General features: G+C 40.8%; 1 protein-coding gene across 1 annotated transcript in view; it reads left to right on the top strand.

Annotated features, from left to right (window-relative positions):
- Positions 1-17240, top strand: part of SLC9A3 (solute carrier family 9 member A3) — a 67952-nt gene that overhangs the window by 13118 nt on the left and 37594 nt on the right. The gene's annotated exons all lie outside the window — the stretch shown is intronic.

The following is a 17240-nucleotide window of genomic DNA, read 5'->3' as shown; positions in this document are numbered from 1 at the left end:
GCTGAGTTTGCAGTGGGTTATTTCTTTTAATGTCTTCTGTGTATTCTGTCAGAAAGCTTTTAATGCAGCACACTTGGGGCTGGTCTACCCTGAAAAGATACATCGGCATAGCTACGTCTCTCAGAGGTGAGAAAAACCCACCCCCCGAGAGACCTACCCCCATGTAGACAGCTCTAAGTTGATGGTAAAATTCTTCCGTTGAACTAGCTACCACCTCTTGGGGAGGTGGATTTACTACGGTGATAGGAGAACCCCTCCTTTCGCTGTAGCTAAGTGTCTACACTGAAGCACTACAGCAGCATGGCCAGGCTGCAGCATTTAAGTAAAGGCATAGCCTTACGTAACCTAAGACTTTTCAAGACAACAAGTATGAGGGATTTCCTATAAAACTAGAAAGGTGGCAGCTAGCCACCCCAGTTGTCTTTGTAGGATACACTGCCACGTAACAGATCCTGATTCTTGTTCCCTGGTGTGCAGGAAGCTCTATTGGTGACACAGTATAAAAGGCTGGTTAGATAGCATTGATCACACTGCTTTCCTGTACATGGAATGATAGCGACACCTGGACAAAGGCCTACAATCCTTCCAATACTTTATTAAAAATACTTAAAATAACATGGCAAACTCCAAAACAGGCGAGTAGACATCTAAATGAACTTGGCAATAGCTAAATATATGCTACCTGCAGTTAAATGAATCACCTTTCAACCATGCTATACTTCTGTGTTCAGATGGGTACACTGTGGCCTGCTGAAAGAGGGTGTTACTTTTCAGTTCTTGCATGTATTAGTCCTAGAAAAGGGCTGCCCACATTTGCCGTATCTCTCGGTTTTCATTACTACACAATAAATGAACCCTATTCGCAACCCTTGTGTTCCCAAGCCTTTCAGAAATATAAGTACACCTTGTTTTCATACCTTGAATTTTTGTACAGTAGAAAAAGGTAATTAAGTGAAAAGCTATAGCTTTCTTTCTGAGCCAAAGCTGTTCATTTTGAGCACATCAGAGCCGAGTTAAGCCATTTTAATTCTTCAGTCTTTCCTTCAGAATAAAATGTGCGGTTTCCCTCTCCCAAAAGCATTGTCTTCAGGTGTGTTCTCATTCTTAATGCTTTCTGGAGTGTCGTCATGAGGGCACAAGGATTCCAAAGCAACTGGCAGAAGCCTGAAGCGTCCTTTTATTTATGTGTGCTTTAGAACCTAGGATTAAAAACAAGCTGAGATAAGGCTGCCACTGAACTTTGAGCCTCTGCTGTGCCTAGGTACCAAAGCATAAATGTTGCCTGAGCCTGGATTCACGCACTATAACAAGCACCCATTGAGCCTCTTACTGTGCGGTTTCCCTCTCTCAAAGCCATTGTCTTCAGGAGTGTTCTCATTCTTAGTGCTTTCTGGAGTGCCATCATGAGGTCTTTCTATTTTGGACTCTGATTATTTCCAAGTTTTTCAAAACTCATTTTGGCATTTACCTGTGTGTGAAAACGCTACAGCCCTGAATTTAGAACTAAGACCAATTCTAAACTTTTCAGACCTGTCTTCTTCTCACTCCTGATTTCCCTTGGTGTAAGTTAGTCAGCTGCCATTAGCAGAGTAACACTATTTACACACACTGGTGCAAGTAAAGGGAGATTCAGCCCCTTTCTGTAATAGAACTTCTGCAAATTCATGTTGTTGTTTGTAGTAGAAGGATCATACCAAATGCTTACTACTACAAACTAAAAAAATCCTTTATCTTAATTTTTATACATTAAAATGAAATCCCTGTATTTCTCTGAAATAGGGTGAACACAATCCCTCTATTTTAAGGGATGTGCCTAATGTCCCTCATCCCATATCAATACAGAATCCAATTTTCCTATATTTCAGCAAAGTATCATTATGTTCTAATATTGTACAACTTTGTACCTCATAATGATTTTTGTACCACACATAAAGCATTGTGGGGCACTGTCCCTTAATTAAGATAAGATTTGTCTTTCATTTCACTGAAACAGATGGTTACCCTACTCTGAATTCTATTTAGCTATCTCTTTCTCGAAACTAGCCAGAGCTAGAGAGTTTGAGTTGTAAGCAGCTTCAAATCCAGCTTTAGTCAGTTTTTCTTTTTTTCTTCATGCTGGCAGATAAACTTAAGTTTTATCTGCTTGTCTACTTCCTATTGTGTAGTTTGCAAAGTTAACCTTTCTCATCTCCCAGATATATACACTAGGAAAATGATAAGTACCAAAGCTCCAAGGCTGTGTCTACACTACAGAGATTATACCTGCATATATGTATATATATATATATATATGTCAGTGTAACCTGTAGTGTAGATGCAGCCTACACTGACAGAAAGGGTTTATATATATATGTCAGTGTAACCTGTAGTGTAGATGCAGCCTATACTGAGAGAAAGGGTTTTTCCATAGGGGTAAGATCACCACCTCCCCAGGTGACGGTAGCCAGGTCATAGCTGTGTCTACACTGGGTAATTAAGTCAGCATAGCTATGTTGGAAGGGGTGTGGTTTGAAGCAGCTTTGTCAGCCTAACCTTGAAGTGTAGACCAAGCCAAAGTAAATAGCCACCTTCTGATCCCATAGCTATTTTCTATAGAGTGTATCAAATTGTGCAACATAATGCCATTGCATGACTTACTGTTCTTCCTGTTATTGTCTCTGTGTTCTTCACCTTTCTGTGTAAGACAATGAAGGAGATGTAAGAGTTAAGTTAATAAATTACTTCATAAGAACACCCATAAGTAACAACAATGTTCAAGGGTGTTCAAGAATAGCATTGTCTCAGACATATTTGGAGCAAGAAATTAGAAGAGCAATGTTAAGTGGGCCACACACGGCCCTGCTTCAGCCTGCAGGAAAGTAAAACATGCAACTAGATCTCTGAGTGAGAACGTGCAGCATTCAAGCGGCATCTCTTCTTCAAGAGGGAGGATGCCATACAGCCAGTCAGGGCAGCAGATTTTCAGGGTGGGCAAAGACTAGCTCCATGTTTTCCAGGTCATTGCGGCATATCATCCTCTCCTTTGCTCAGCTGCTGGCCTGCTCCCTCCTCCATTGCATTGCAGCTGCTAAGGGAGCTATGCTGCTATTAAGTAATGCCCTTCTCCCAAATGCTTGTGCTCTGTCCCCTCCAAGAGGAGATGATATAAGGCATAGTGGGTGAATAACTGAACTGTCCACCAGCATTAACTACAAGGAGGATTTCTACCCATCCTAATAAAGCCTGTTCCCCATCTCTTAACAGAGCTGTGAAATACCAGCTTTTGCATGGAGTGACTTCCATGGTCCCTGGAGCCATGTAGGAGTGGCCTCCAAACAGTTGTGCCTAAAGTTTTTGGGGGAATTTTGTTTGTCACTCTGCACAGCATGTGGTGGAGGGGAGTGTGGAGCCTGAAACAGTTTTTAACATGATGAGATAGTTTCATCTCAACCATCAAAAGCAGATCAGTTGCACACTGTATGTGAACACCAGCTTAGGTTTCTGAAATGGTCATTTGAAAACCTATTCATCTGACTAAAATCGGGCCGGCCTTCTCCATGTCAGGCAACAGCTTCGTTATAATGGTCTCAGCATTTTGAAGGCTTGTAACGTGCTTGCTAGCACTCTAGGTACAAACTAGGCACACAAGTTTTCTTTAAATCTCTTATAATAGAGTAATCAAAATAATTTGACTCTTAGAGCTAATGATGGATGAGTTAGAGGGTTGGCTTGAAAGAGCACTCAAAAGTTTACATGCTTATTGGAACTGTTGCTATACTTTTCAAATCTCTTGCATCTGCAAAACTGAGTTGGCTATCTCATGAGAGCAGGCTTTCTTGCAGTATTTTCTTCTTCTGCTTGGGTCAGAAATACCACGGGATCAACTACTCTTGCAGTGTCTGCTTCACATCAGATCTAGGAAGTCTGGAGATGTGTGAAAATGAAAGAATAACTGTGGGGAAAGTTATCTGAACTGTTTTAAAAACACTAAGGTTTGTTTTTAATTTTGAGCCATAGCCACTTGATGTTGGTCAGTTTCTTGTGCTCCCCCAGCTATTCTTGTTAAGCCTGATGCTGATTTCACCATCATGGCTATAAATCAGGAATAAGTCCATTATAGTCAATGGAATTAAACTGTTGTAAAACTGGTATATGAATTTGGCTCATGGTTTAGAAGGCAGTTTTCTTTTATTGGTATTATGCTTTCCATGCCTTCATATGAATTACTGTGCAGGTCCTTGTGCTCTTTTGCCAGGAGTTCAGGTGATTTGCAAACTAAAGTACTGTTAATATTATTAAACAACTTCATCTTTAATTGTCACGTTCACCTAGTACTCGTGGCTGACCAAATCTTCCCCAGCACCAACAGAGGAGCTGAGTTTATCTCCAGAGAGTTACAGTGAGGCTGGAGTATCTAGAATTGCTGCCCCATCCCATGCCTTGGAACAGCATTAGGGTCAATTGGTGGTGGCTCCTGCAGCCCTTAGGCTTCTGTAGCCACTGCTGTAATAGCAGCAGATCCTCACGCTGCCCTGCAAGACCCATGGTTTGAGGAAGAACAGAGAGGTTCCGCACAGAGTTGTGATATGCAGTATGCCCCGGGTGGCAGGATTTTCTGCACTGTGGCAGTAGGGCTTTTGGGATTCTTTATTAGATTATACAACATGTCTTTACATTAGAAAAGCTGCTTCTGTGCTTGACCTAGTAACTGGTTTCCATGCAATTCTTTATTTAAATAAACAAAAGCAAGGACATTTCTAAGTTAAAGCATATGTGGAGTGGGACGTCAGACACCTTTCTAAAATGTATGCAGAATGGAGTGGGTTAACTCAGAATTTCTTTGCATGTATTTATTTTAATTGGCCCCTTTGATATTATTTAAATGTAGTTGAATGTGTTTATTTAAAATAAAGCTAAAAATGTGCTATTTAAAGTCATTCAGCTAAATGTGCAAATTAGTTCTAACGATAATTTAAAGCCAAAGCGGTTGCTCCGTATAACTTTAACAGAGAATAAATTCCACTTTGTCTTAATGTTCCTGAATGCCATTTTAATTTGTATTGTAAGATCAGCTGATGCATTTTTATGGAGACCTCAGGCAATCATTTTAATTTAAAACAGTCTTGCTGCTGATGCTATTACCACTAATAATGCATCGTTATTGCAGACCTTTTAACATTAATTAGAAAGGTTTGTAATAAAACCAACGGCTTTTATTATCCTCTGGCACCACAAAGGAGCAGTAGCACATAATGCTACTTAGCTTTAGTTTTTTTATTCCAGGAGCTTCCTGAATACAGTAAGCTTATATTAACTCTCTAATTGTTGCTTAAACACTATTGTTGAGGACAAATATTATATATTGAGCAAAAAGATTTGGCTACATTCCTGACACCTTTGTTTTGGAACTTATAACTGGTTGCTAGTTTTTTCCTCTGTCCTGTAACCCATCCTCTGCCACCTTTCAAGGGGTTTCTAATGTGTGTTTTGCTTTTGTTTCAAATTCTTGCTTTCTTTATTTCTTGAACACCTCTGGTCTGCTCCATGATGGCCAGATTCTGCTATACGCCAGCCTAGTCTACACTTAAAAATTAGATTGACCTAGATATATTACTCAGGGCTGTGAAAAATGTTATGTCCATAGTGCCTTGATTAGGTCAACCTAACCCCTGGTGTAACCAAGGTGAGGTTGATGGAAGAAATCTTCCATCACCTCTAGCTACCATCTCTTTGAGAGGTGGGTTACTTACAGCAACAGAAAACCCCCTTCTACAAATGCAGGCAGCATCTACACTTCAGCACTATAGCAGCACAGCTGCATCACCGTTGCTATGCTGGTGTAGCCTTGTTGTGTAGACATGCCTTTACTCTGGTATATCATTACTACAGGACAACTCGTTCAGTGAAGAACTACTCACTGTAACAGTGACAGAATCTGTCCCAGACTGCTTAAACCTCATTATAACATTGAACATTCATAGGGGTAATGGTTACCTGGTCACACAATCCATTGGCATTTGACCTGGGGGTAAAATGCACACGTGGCCTTCAAGACCTATCAAATGGGGACTTTGACCTGCTGATCCTAAAATGTTTAGTCACATTTTTAATTGCTAATGTATTTTGTTAATTTGTCACCCACAGAGAACAGTGACCCAAATCTTCAATGTAATGAGCTCATTACAATGCTGTATGCATTTTAAATCATGATCAGAAGTGCGTGGCAAAGAATAAAGCCCTGTTAAGCTGGATAAAACCAAATTCTAACCAGCTCATATAAACGAGTCTACTTCAAAGGACTTTATATGTAATTGCCATAAACCCCGTGAGTGCTAAGGTAGAGGTGCTCAAGATTTAACATTGATAGTATTACTATTTATTGCAATTTATATTATGGCAGTATCCAACGACCAAAATCAAAATTAGGATCCCATTGTATTGGCTGCTGTAGAAAAACATAAGACTGCACAATTTCTGTCCCAATCTAAACTTTTCATTTTTTATTACTTTTAGTAAGAGTGTAACCTATTGATTGGCACAGGAGTTTAGCTGTTGCTTAAATACTATTGATTAGGATGAATCAGCAACATGATTTTTCTTCAAGGACATTGGCTGTAAGCATACAGGAAGGTCAAATTAGTTCTTAGAGGCGGGGAAGTAGCACCAAAAGATTACATTGAATCTAAATGAAAAGGAATGTGAATTGAGAAGACTATAGAGTAAAATCTGTATAGATTCAGTTCATAAAAATTCATAAGATACCAGCAGGATTATACTACCAGCCTCCTGATCAGTAAAAATGATATTGAGTGCGCAATGCTGAAAAAGATTAAACAGGCAACTACATCTAATAAAGTCGTAATAATGGGTAACTTCAACTACCCACATATAAACTGCTCGAATGTCTCCTGGGGACACAATTCATAGAGGCAGTTTCTCAAGACCTTAAATCTTTGCTTTTACGAACCAGCTAATTCTAAGGCACACAAGAGGAGAAGCTGTTCTTGACTTAGTCGTAAGAATACCGCATGTAAGTTGGTTCAAGGCATAACTATAGTTGAGCTATAATAGTAACCACAACAGAATTAATTGGACATCCTGGGGGGAGGGACTGCACCCAACACTAGCACAACATTAAGCTACGGAAGAAAGGATTTTTAAATAACAAAGGAGCAAGTCAGAAAGGTCCTAACGTCAAAAGTGCAGAAATTAAAATTCTGAGATCCATAGGAATGTAAGACATGATGCTGAAGGAACCTTGTGGTCACTGATTCTAGTCCCCTGTTATGGCAGGCAACCCCATCATCCAATCCCATTCATAAACTTATCAAACCTCATCTTAAAACTGGTTAGCTTGTTTGCCCTCACTGCTGCTATTGGAAGGCTGTTCCAGAACCTCACTCCTCTGATGGTTAGAACCTTCTAATTTCTAGCCTAAAATTTATTCCTGGCCGTTTTATACCTATTTGTTCTTGTGCCAACACTATCTGTTAGCTTAAATAGCTGTTCCCCTCCCTTTTGTTTACCCACGTGCTATATTTATAGAAAGCAGTTATATCTGCTCTAAGGACTGGTCTACACTGCAAAATTAGGTCAACATAAGCTGCCTTGCGTTGCCCTAGTTGTGCATATGTCTCCCAGTGATGTAAGTGCCCTGTTACAGCAACACAGTAATACCACTTCCCCAGAGACACTGAATCATGGTCTACATATTGAGGTCAGTGCAGCACAAGTGCTGATACTGAGTTACTTACGTCAACTCTAACAGTCCTCCAGCAGCTGTCCCACAATGCCCGACACTGATCGCTCTGGTCACAGTTGTGAACTCCACTGCCCAGAGGTCATGGAGACTGGAAGCCCCTCCCCACAAAGCCCCACAAATTTTTGAAATGTTTTTTCCTGATTCTCCAGTTAAGTGAGTACACCTAGCTGCTCTCCATTATTGTGTGTCGCTTCCCACACTGGTTACACACTCCAGCTTGGAGTAGACAGTTATTGGATCTCCCAGCTCTGTGGAGAGAAGAGGTTATGCAAACACAGCTATGGACCAGCCACAGAAACGAGGTCATCTATGAGCAGATTGCATGGGGGATGCAGGAGAAGGGGTATGACAGGGACCAGCAGCAGTATCATATGAAAGTGAAAGAACTGCATCAAGCATATCAGATGGGCAGGGAGGCCAACAGCTGATCCGGTGCTAAGCCACAGACTTACCAGTGTTACAAAGACCTACATGCCATACTTGGCAGAGACCCTGCTACCAACCCACAGATCACTGTGAATACCTCTGAGGATCCCAGGCCGAAGTATGACTAAATAGGAAAGTTCAGGAGGTTATTCCATCAAGCCAAACAGGTAATCGTCAAAAACTGGAGATCCATCCCAACTGAAGTCAACAGAAGGGACACAACGCATTGCTTGTGGGGTGGGAAATGAGAAGAGCCAAAAGGGATTTAGGAAAGCAAATAGCTCAGAAGATAAAAAACAAATAAGAAATTATTTAAGTAGGTCAGAAGAAGGAAGCCTGTGAGAGAATCATTGGATCTGCTGGGCTACCAGAGAATAAAGGGAGCCATGAAGAATAACGTTACTGTAGAAAAGCTGCATCAATCTTCACCACAAAGAAAGTTGAGTAGGTACTTTTTTCCCCAAGTAATTAAAATAAGGCATGATCAGAGATGTCAGAAGAGTTAGTGCTGGAACAAACTGATAAACTAAATAGTAGCTGATGCCTAGAACCAAATGATAAACATCTAAAACTTCTAAAGGAATTTAACATTGAAGCTACGAAGGTGCTAACAAAATTACCAATTAAAAATGACTACTATACCAAAGGATTGGAGGGCAGCCAATATTATACCTATCAAAAACAGGTGCTAAAGGGAGATTCTGGGAACTACCCAGAAAGCCTTACTTCAGTACCAAGTAAACTATTTGAAATGCAGATAAAAAAGAGAGTGGGTATGATAGAGACAGACCAGCATGGCTTCCGTAAAGGAAAACCACATCTACTATAATTCTATGAGCATGTCAACAGAATAGTGGATAAAGAAGCGCTGGCTGATATAAATGTATTTGGACTTTCAAAAATTCCGTCATAAGAGGTTATTAGCCACGGGATGAGATGTAAAATACATTCATGGATTTGAAATTTTATGAGAAACAGAAATCTGTGTGGAAGTAAATGGGTAACTTTCAATCTGGCACAGGTGAATGATGAGTTTCCCCAAATGGTTGATACTAGATTTATTACTGTTTAGTAAATATTCATTAATAATTTAAACAAGGGGGTGAGCAGGAAAGTACAAAATTTGCAGATGACACACAATTATTTAGGTTAGTCAAGACTAGAGAAGACTGTAAGGAACTCCAAAGGGACCTATAAAGCTGGGTGAATGGGCAGCATGCTGGCAGATGAAATTCAGTGTTGACAAATGAAAAGTTTGAAGAAATAATCTGAAATGCATACTGCTAAAATTAATCTTCGAGACTCAGGAAAAAGTATCCTGTGTTGACAGCTCAATGAAAAATATCTGGTCAGTGAACAGTGGCAGGTAAAAAAACCCAAAGAGTTAGCATGTAAAATGAACAGGATCAAAAATAATACTGAAAATAATAATGGCCTTATTTAAATCAGTGGTACAGCCTGGTTTGGAAAACTGTTAAATTTTGGTCACTGTCTCTCAAAGATTGTTAAGGAACTGAGACGTCCAGAGTCTGACAAAAACAAAATATTAGAGGCATGGACAGATTATTGGCTCTCTTTAAGAGAATGAAAAGATTGGAACAGTTTAGAGAGGAGATGATTAAGAGGACACATGCTAGAGCTATATGGAACATTACAGGAAGGGTAAAGCAAATGCTCCTATTTACACTGTCATAGTACATTAGAAATTTATTAACAAATCTGATTTTAAAAAAAAGACCAAATGAAATTTGTGGAAAACACTGCCACAAAACAGCACGGAGGCCAACAGCTAAGCAGGTTTCAAGGAAGGATTTCCAATTTATATGGCTCATAAAAACAGCCACAGATATATTAGATAAGATAATAAAACGAATATAAACCTCAATGCTTCAGGGCATAAGATGACTACTAGCTGATATTTCGAAAGAAGGCTTGCTGTGGGCAGGATATTTCTTTATGGAGCTTCTCTGGACCACCACTGAAACATCTGCTATTGGACACTGTCACAGGCAAAGGGTCTGTTTCTCCTCTTCCTTGTACCTTGTGGAGTAACATACAACTGTGTAAAGAATTACTAATCTGAATGGTAGCATTTTGCACTCACTTTCCAAAACTGTGAATGATTACACAAGCTGCAAGGCAGTAGAGAATCAGGCCCAGGATGTCCAATTAGATGGGCTTGATCCAGTATGGTAATTCCTGTGTTCCTGTGTAAAAATAAGGAAGTCAAAGCAGGACAGACAGACTAACGGCAAACAGTCAGTGCATCTCTAGACTGATTGACAGAACAGCAGATACAACAAATAATTCAGATGAGTCACTCTCAGTAAGGGGTGAATCTCAAAATGTTCCTAAATTCGTTTTATGTTCATACGAACTTTATGTGAACTACTTAAAACTTGGGTCTGAAAAAACTGGGCTAAAATCTTGCAACCACCAACTTTCTTGTACAATTCCAGGCACTTTTGCTTTTGTCCAAAGGTGCATAAAGATAAATGCTATGTCATTTTTCATTTGGGTCCAGGTTTTGGTTTTGAGTTACCGGTAGTTCTTATTTTACCTGAACCAGTCTGTTTCTCTCTACTGCTAACAGAATATTTTCCATCGTGCCCTTGGTAGATGGCTGAAATTATTATTATTATTGATAAATATTTATATAGTGCCAAGAGGCGCCAGTTAGAAACGGGGCCCCATTGTGCCAGGTGGTGGACAGATGTAGAAAAGAGAGGACTTGTCCTGAAGGGCATACAATTTAAAGAATATGACAAGCATCCTGAAGAGAGTGCGAGGGGGAAGAATTTCTTTCTGTATGTTTTTTTTAAAGATGCTATAAAGGGTGTGAAATGGCAATATTTTGACTTACAGTGTGTATTTTGGCAGTGAGGAAACCTTATTACGGTCATTTTTAGGAGAGGAAAAAAAAGAAGAAACATCACTTTTGATTTTATACACAGAAAAATCTTATTTCTATCAATAAAACTTTCCAACTTGTATACAATGGATATAAGATAAAAGTGTATGCACTGTTGAGCTATATTAGGGGATTTCATACAAGACTTCCGGATCAATGCCTTACCAGGAAAGTAAAAGATGGCATCTAAAGAAAAACTTAATCTCAGAGTATTTAGGGCTTGATCCTGCACCCAGTGAAATTAATGGAAGTTTTGCCAGTGGGTTCAGCCAGAATCAATAGATATAATTATAGAACCAAGTGATCTAAACTTTTTTGTTTAATAAGTGAAAACATTATTCATTGGTATTCATTAGAGACAGCTCTGTTAGATAAAGACATTATTTATGAATGAAAACCTACATTGGGAAGGTTATCCTTAAAGAAACTTTTATTTGTGCGTTAAGGAAGAATAATGATTGAAGTGGGCAGGAGTTGCATATCAGCTCCTCTTTAGCTCTTTTGTCATGTAACCTAGTCCTCTTAGATATCATTAAACCAAAGAACAGTGTTAACATTTTAAATTTTCATTTTAGTCACTGAATGGAAAGAATCAAAAGATCTGCTTCTTGAGTGATTTGCTGCAAAACCGTTGCAAATGATCTCAGAGAGCAGTGAACAGCTTGTTAAATGTTAAGTTCCTTTACCAGTTTCCGTCTGTATAATGCATTCTTAAAGTAGGCTTAAAAATAACTAGTCAAATTATCCTTAAGAACTTCTTTCTCAAATTGTTTTACTTTCCTTTATGAGCCTAGAGAAACTGAATCCACCTAGAACTTATCACTGTTGGATTTTTGTCAACTATTTGAAATTTCACAGTCCCTTTCCTCAGATCCCAAAGGAGGTGTAGGGAAAGCAATAACTCTACATTTACTTTGTGAGATGGTCTGTAGACTTTTCTTTCTAAAAGGCCCCTTCTTTTCTGATGCTCAACATCCATTGCCATACGGTTTAAATACCAGCCGGTCAAAGCCTGTTTAAGCTGATTTAGCCCATACTGGTTGAAGCATGGATGTTTAACTAGTTCAGCAAATACCATTCCCAGACAAATGTAGATGGGGCCTAAATTATCAATATTAAAAATCTAGGAGATCTCAAGAGATCCGTGTGTACTGTGGTGTCTGCCGGGCTGGGGACCTGGCTACAATATTGTAGGTCTTGAGCCCCTTCCTCTGCACTCTTAAAATATGATGTGCATTTTTGTGCCCCAAACATAGTTCAGTGCCAAGCTTCACCATGTAAAGGGCACTACCATAGTGGAACTGGGGGCATTTTTACATTATGGGTGCTACGATGGCACTGCCGCTTTGCTGCTGTAGTGCGATAGTGTAGAATGCACAGTGATGGGGGGCGGGGGGTTTCCACTGATGTAGGTAATCTACTTCCCTGAGCGATGGCAGCTAGGTTGATGGAAGAATTCTTCTCTCAGCCTAGCAGAATTACAGCAGGGCAGGGCCGGTGCAACCATTTAGGCAACCTAGGCGGTCACCTAGGCCGCTGGGATTTGGGGGGCGACATTTTCTTCTGCAGCGACTGCGGTGGACGGATCTTCGGCCGCTCCAGTCGCTGCCAGCATTTAGGCGGAGGGGCCTGGGGCAGGGGAGCGCAGGGAGGGCCACCTGCAGCAAGTAACGGGGGGGTAGCATGCAGGGAAACTCCCTGCCCCAGCTCACCCCTGCCCCACCTCCTCCCCGAGCACACCGTGGCTGCTTCACTTCTCCCGCCTCCCAGACTTGCGGCTCCAATCAGCTTAGGCACCACAAGCCTGGGAGGCGGGAGAAGTGAAGCAGCGACAGCGTGATCGGGGTGCTCGTGCATGGAGCAGGGGTGAGCTGGGGCAGGGGGGTGCCTCAGGGCGGAGGGAGGAAGCTGCTGCGGGGGGGGGGCGCCTCAGGGCGGGGGCGCGGAGAGGGGAGGCGCAAGGTAGAAGTTTCGCCTAGGGTGCGAAACATCCTTGCATCAGCCCTGCAGCAGGGATAGGTTGGCTTAACTGTGGCACTCAGAGAGGTGGATTTTTCACACCCCTGAGTGCTGTATCTATGTCAACTTAATTTTAAAGTGTAGATCAGGCCTGGGTTCCCCAGTGTGGCAGAAGTTACTATGTAGAGGAGGCCTAAGAATGATCAGTGCTTTGAGACGGGAAGAAAATCAAACCTGACACGGTTCTGCAATTGCTGAAAGAGAGAACAGAAATAGATAAAGCAGTGATGCACTGTAGCTTGCTAAAGCCCGGTTACACAAATTGGTTTTCCACAAAATCATAGGTCACTGCTAGCATTTAAAGCGGTACTTCAAAACAATTTGTTTCATATATGATATTCTGCCAGTGACTTTAAATCTAATTTCTTTTTCTAATTTCTTGCTAAGATTAAAGAGGTGCTATCCATTCTTCTCTAAAAATCATAAGTGTATACATGCAAAGATGTGCATAGGATATTAGTTTTATTGTGAATCTCATGGCTAAAGATCCATGCAACATTTTGAATATTTGCTAACTAGTATTTACTATTTTTGTTTCTTTCATCAGAGAGAGACCTTTCCAATTTGTACAGTATACTGGAAATGAGGACTTGTTTTAAGCAATCTTTATACAACATTATCTGGACAGAAGATTATAATTTGTATTAATATTAAAATGTGAAGATACTATAAAAGTAACTGTTCATCAGTTTTGGGTGACTGAGGCCTGGTTTACCCTAACAAGTTTTGTTAGCGTAGCTGTCAGCTAGGAGTGTGAAAAAATCTTAACCAGTTTAGTGATTCTGTGATTCTCTGATTTAGTGATTCTGACAAAAGCCTTAGTGTAGACAGTAATAGCCGTAAAAGTCTTTTTGCTGGTATACCTTTGTCTGTTTGGGGAGATTGTATAAGCTATACCAGTACAGCTTACTGGCAAACCTTTCCAAGTGTAGACAAGGCCAGAGTTAGTGTCCAGGAAAGTGACAGAACACAGAGGTTAACACTAAGCACAACCTGATCTACAGAGATCTGTCGACTCATCACAATACTTGACTTTAACGCAATTGTTGACCTACTGCTGAGTGACTATGCAGAGTTTGCTTTGTGCGTGAACTGAATGGTGTGTGAAGGGTTTCTGTGTACAGAAGACTTAGGCCTAGTCTCTCCTAGGTTATAATCCAAGACATGATTATTATCAAACAAAACAAAACCGCATTCTAACACAATGTGACACTGCCCTGGGATAACATACATGCAACAATGTAAGCAGGTTGTGCTTCACAGCCTCTCAAAGTGGAGCTGAACATGGTTGTGGTGTTTAGATGTGCTTGTAATTATTAGAACTGGGAGCACTGACTGTTGGGAGTCTGAAAGGACAAGAAACGGGAAGGAGTGGGCAAGAGTTGAGGAGGCGGACTGAGAGTTATAGAGGGTGCAGCAGCAGCTTGGTAAAGAGGTTTCCACTGTAAAAATAAAGTCCTGTTGAAGCTTGTTAGTACCTTGCCTGCTTGATACAACAACAGTGTGGGTGGAGGATGGAGAAATAAGAGGAAGGAGGGAAATACCTCTGGCAGAAATCCCCCTCAACTCAGAACAGCACCAACCTGTTGCTTCTCCTTTGGCCCAAATCCCAAAATTCTCGGCTGCAGCAAAGGATTGTGGTACATGTGGATGGCAGGTCATTTTTTGGTTCAAGAATACAAAGGGATTGAGACCCTCCACAGAAGATCAGAGTATGGTGAAATAATGGTGTTAACACAGTTCATAGACAGAGACAGAAGTGCTGGGGGTATTGGGATAAGCTGGCTGCTGTCATTTTTACCACCATGTTGTCCAACCTTCTCTGAAAAGTCTTGGACTGACAAAAACACTAGTGGCCATGTACTGAAATCACAAAGCTAATTCAGATTTATACCTAGGAGTGCAGAGATGAAAAAAATAACCTACTCTGCTACCTAGTTATCCCCAGCCACCTGTTTACAGAATAGCTACAACAGGTGCATCATTAGAATAAGCAGAAATTTCACTATTAATTCTTTACAGAGTTATTTGTCTGTGGGGAACTGCACGCCATCCTCCTTGCCACCTGCAGAACTGCGGTAATTCTATCCTACCTGTAGATTCAAATGCAAACTATTGTCCAGAATAGTTGGCTGGGAGTTCACCGTTTAGGTGAATGAAAGGCAGGACTTGCAGCTTACAAAAGCTAGTTGTCAGAGAACATGGATCGCTAATTCAGTTTAAGAGCTAGATTCTCATACCTTTACTCATGGTGAATAGCACCTGATTCAGTAAGTGTTCCCATTGGCTTCGGTGGACTACTTCTGGAGTAAGATGCTACTCACTGTGAGTAAAGCTGTCAGACTGGCCCTATGAAATGAGTGTATTCTCATTAATTCAAGTTGCAATAGATCCAGATGCATTGTTAGAGGGACATAGTTCAGGATAGCGAGCTATTAAAATGGTATGACATTTCTTAATTAAACTTTAGAGGGTGATGTAAGGCATGAGGACAACTCTGTTTCTCTAATCATCTGAAAAATGCAATAATTGTCCAGAAATGCATAGCCTGAAGTGTGGTCTTCTTGTGACATGGAATTTGCACACTTGGCCAGAGAAAAAATGCTGAGGCCTTATAGGTGTGTGTGAATATGAACTCAGTCATTGCAGCTAAGTTCCAGTTGTAACGTCTAAAACCATTGCATGATATTGGAATACTCATGGCATTTTCCTCTTGCGCATTTGAGAAGCTCATAACGGTCTTGACTTGACTCTTGTCAGTCTTATTCATACTGAATAGTATCTTTCTATGGAAGCAGTCTATGGGGTTTCTTGTGTAGTAAAGTGCTACGCTACATGAATAAGTTTGGTACAATCTGGCCCCTTGATGGTTTAGGATTAGATTTTCTCTTAGGCTGTATGCCTGTGCAGGAAAGTAAAGGAGAATAAGGCACTTCTCTTGCCTCTCCTTTTATACCTTTGCTTTGGATAGGCAGCCCTTAATTCTGGACGCACAATAACAAGTGGCCTATGTGACCACTTACTTCCCACCCTCACAGATAAGGTGGAGGGGAAAGGGTGAATCCTTGACTCTACCCCTTACTGTGCCAGCCAGCACCACTGAGGCAATGGGGAGGGGGTAATAATCTACTGCTGGCATAAACTAGGTCTGGTATAGGCTAGCAGTTAACCACTATTTTAAGAGCCTGGAGGGAAATATGGCTCTGTGAGCCTGATTCTTTCACTGCTGTGCTCATAGCGCACTGCAGCAATGTGCCACCAGGATGCACCTTTAGAGAGGGGTCCATGTTCATAGCAAAAACAGCGTGCAATTGGAGACAAACCTTTCCACGTGCAAAGTTTCAGCTGATACAAAACATTCTATTCATTGTGAGGAAACTGTTCCTTAATTACATCTGTTAGAATTCTATAGAATAGTGAGGATTTAGCATGAAGTCCAGTGGCTACTTCACAATATCAGGTTTTCAGATGTCTTCAAAATTCTTGTTCCATACTTTTAATTCCGGGCATTTCTCAGTCATGTCTCTGTCTTAAAACATAGCAAAAGGGAATCCTGACCCAAGTAAGTCTGGCTCAGCAAAATTCATTTCAGAGATAAAGAATGTAATCCTTTCTCCTTAATGTGATAAATTGGTTGATAATTTACTAACTGGAGATGCAAAGAATGGAGGGAATGACCACCAAAAAAAAAAAAACGCTTTGAAAACCTGAATGCCATGGTTTGTAAACAGAACAATGGTTTTCAGGGACCCGAAACAATCTGTGAGGCAGGCAGTGCAGCCTTCATAACAAAGAGAAAATGCTAACTGGGAAGGACACTGGTTTTCTTTATTGGATTACTCAAGTTGTGGAAGATACTTTCCAGCGATAGAATTAGTGACGCAGATGCTCCTCAAAACTGACTGTATTTCAGAATGTTTATTTAACACAGTTTGCCTCCTTCTCCCAGTGTTGTCACCTTAATCCAGTTTTAACCTGGTTTGGGGTCATTCACACAGCCAGAAGCAAAATGTTACAATTTGGTCTATTTCACAGGGCTCGTCTACCCTGGAAACTTTAGGGACCTGTGCCATCGCTACACTAGTGCTGGTGCATCTATACTGGTGTTAGCCGTGGTGGGAGCACTGGTATAGGCTGGCTGCT

This window comes from Chelonoidis abingdonii, chromosome 2 (genome assembly GCF_003597395.2).
Source record: "Chelonoidis abingdonii isolate Lonesome George chromosome 2, CheloAbing_2.0, whole genome shotgun sequence".
In the NCBI taxonomy this organism is placed as follows: Eukaryota; Metazoa; Chordata; order Testudines; family Testudinidae; genus Chelonoidis; species Chelonoidis abingdonii.
This window is presented reverse-complemented; position numbering and strand designations above follow the sequence as displayed.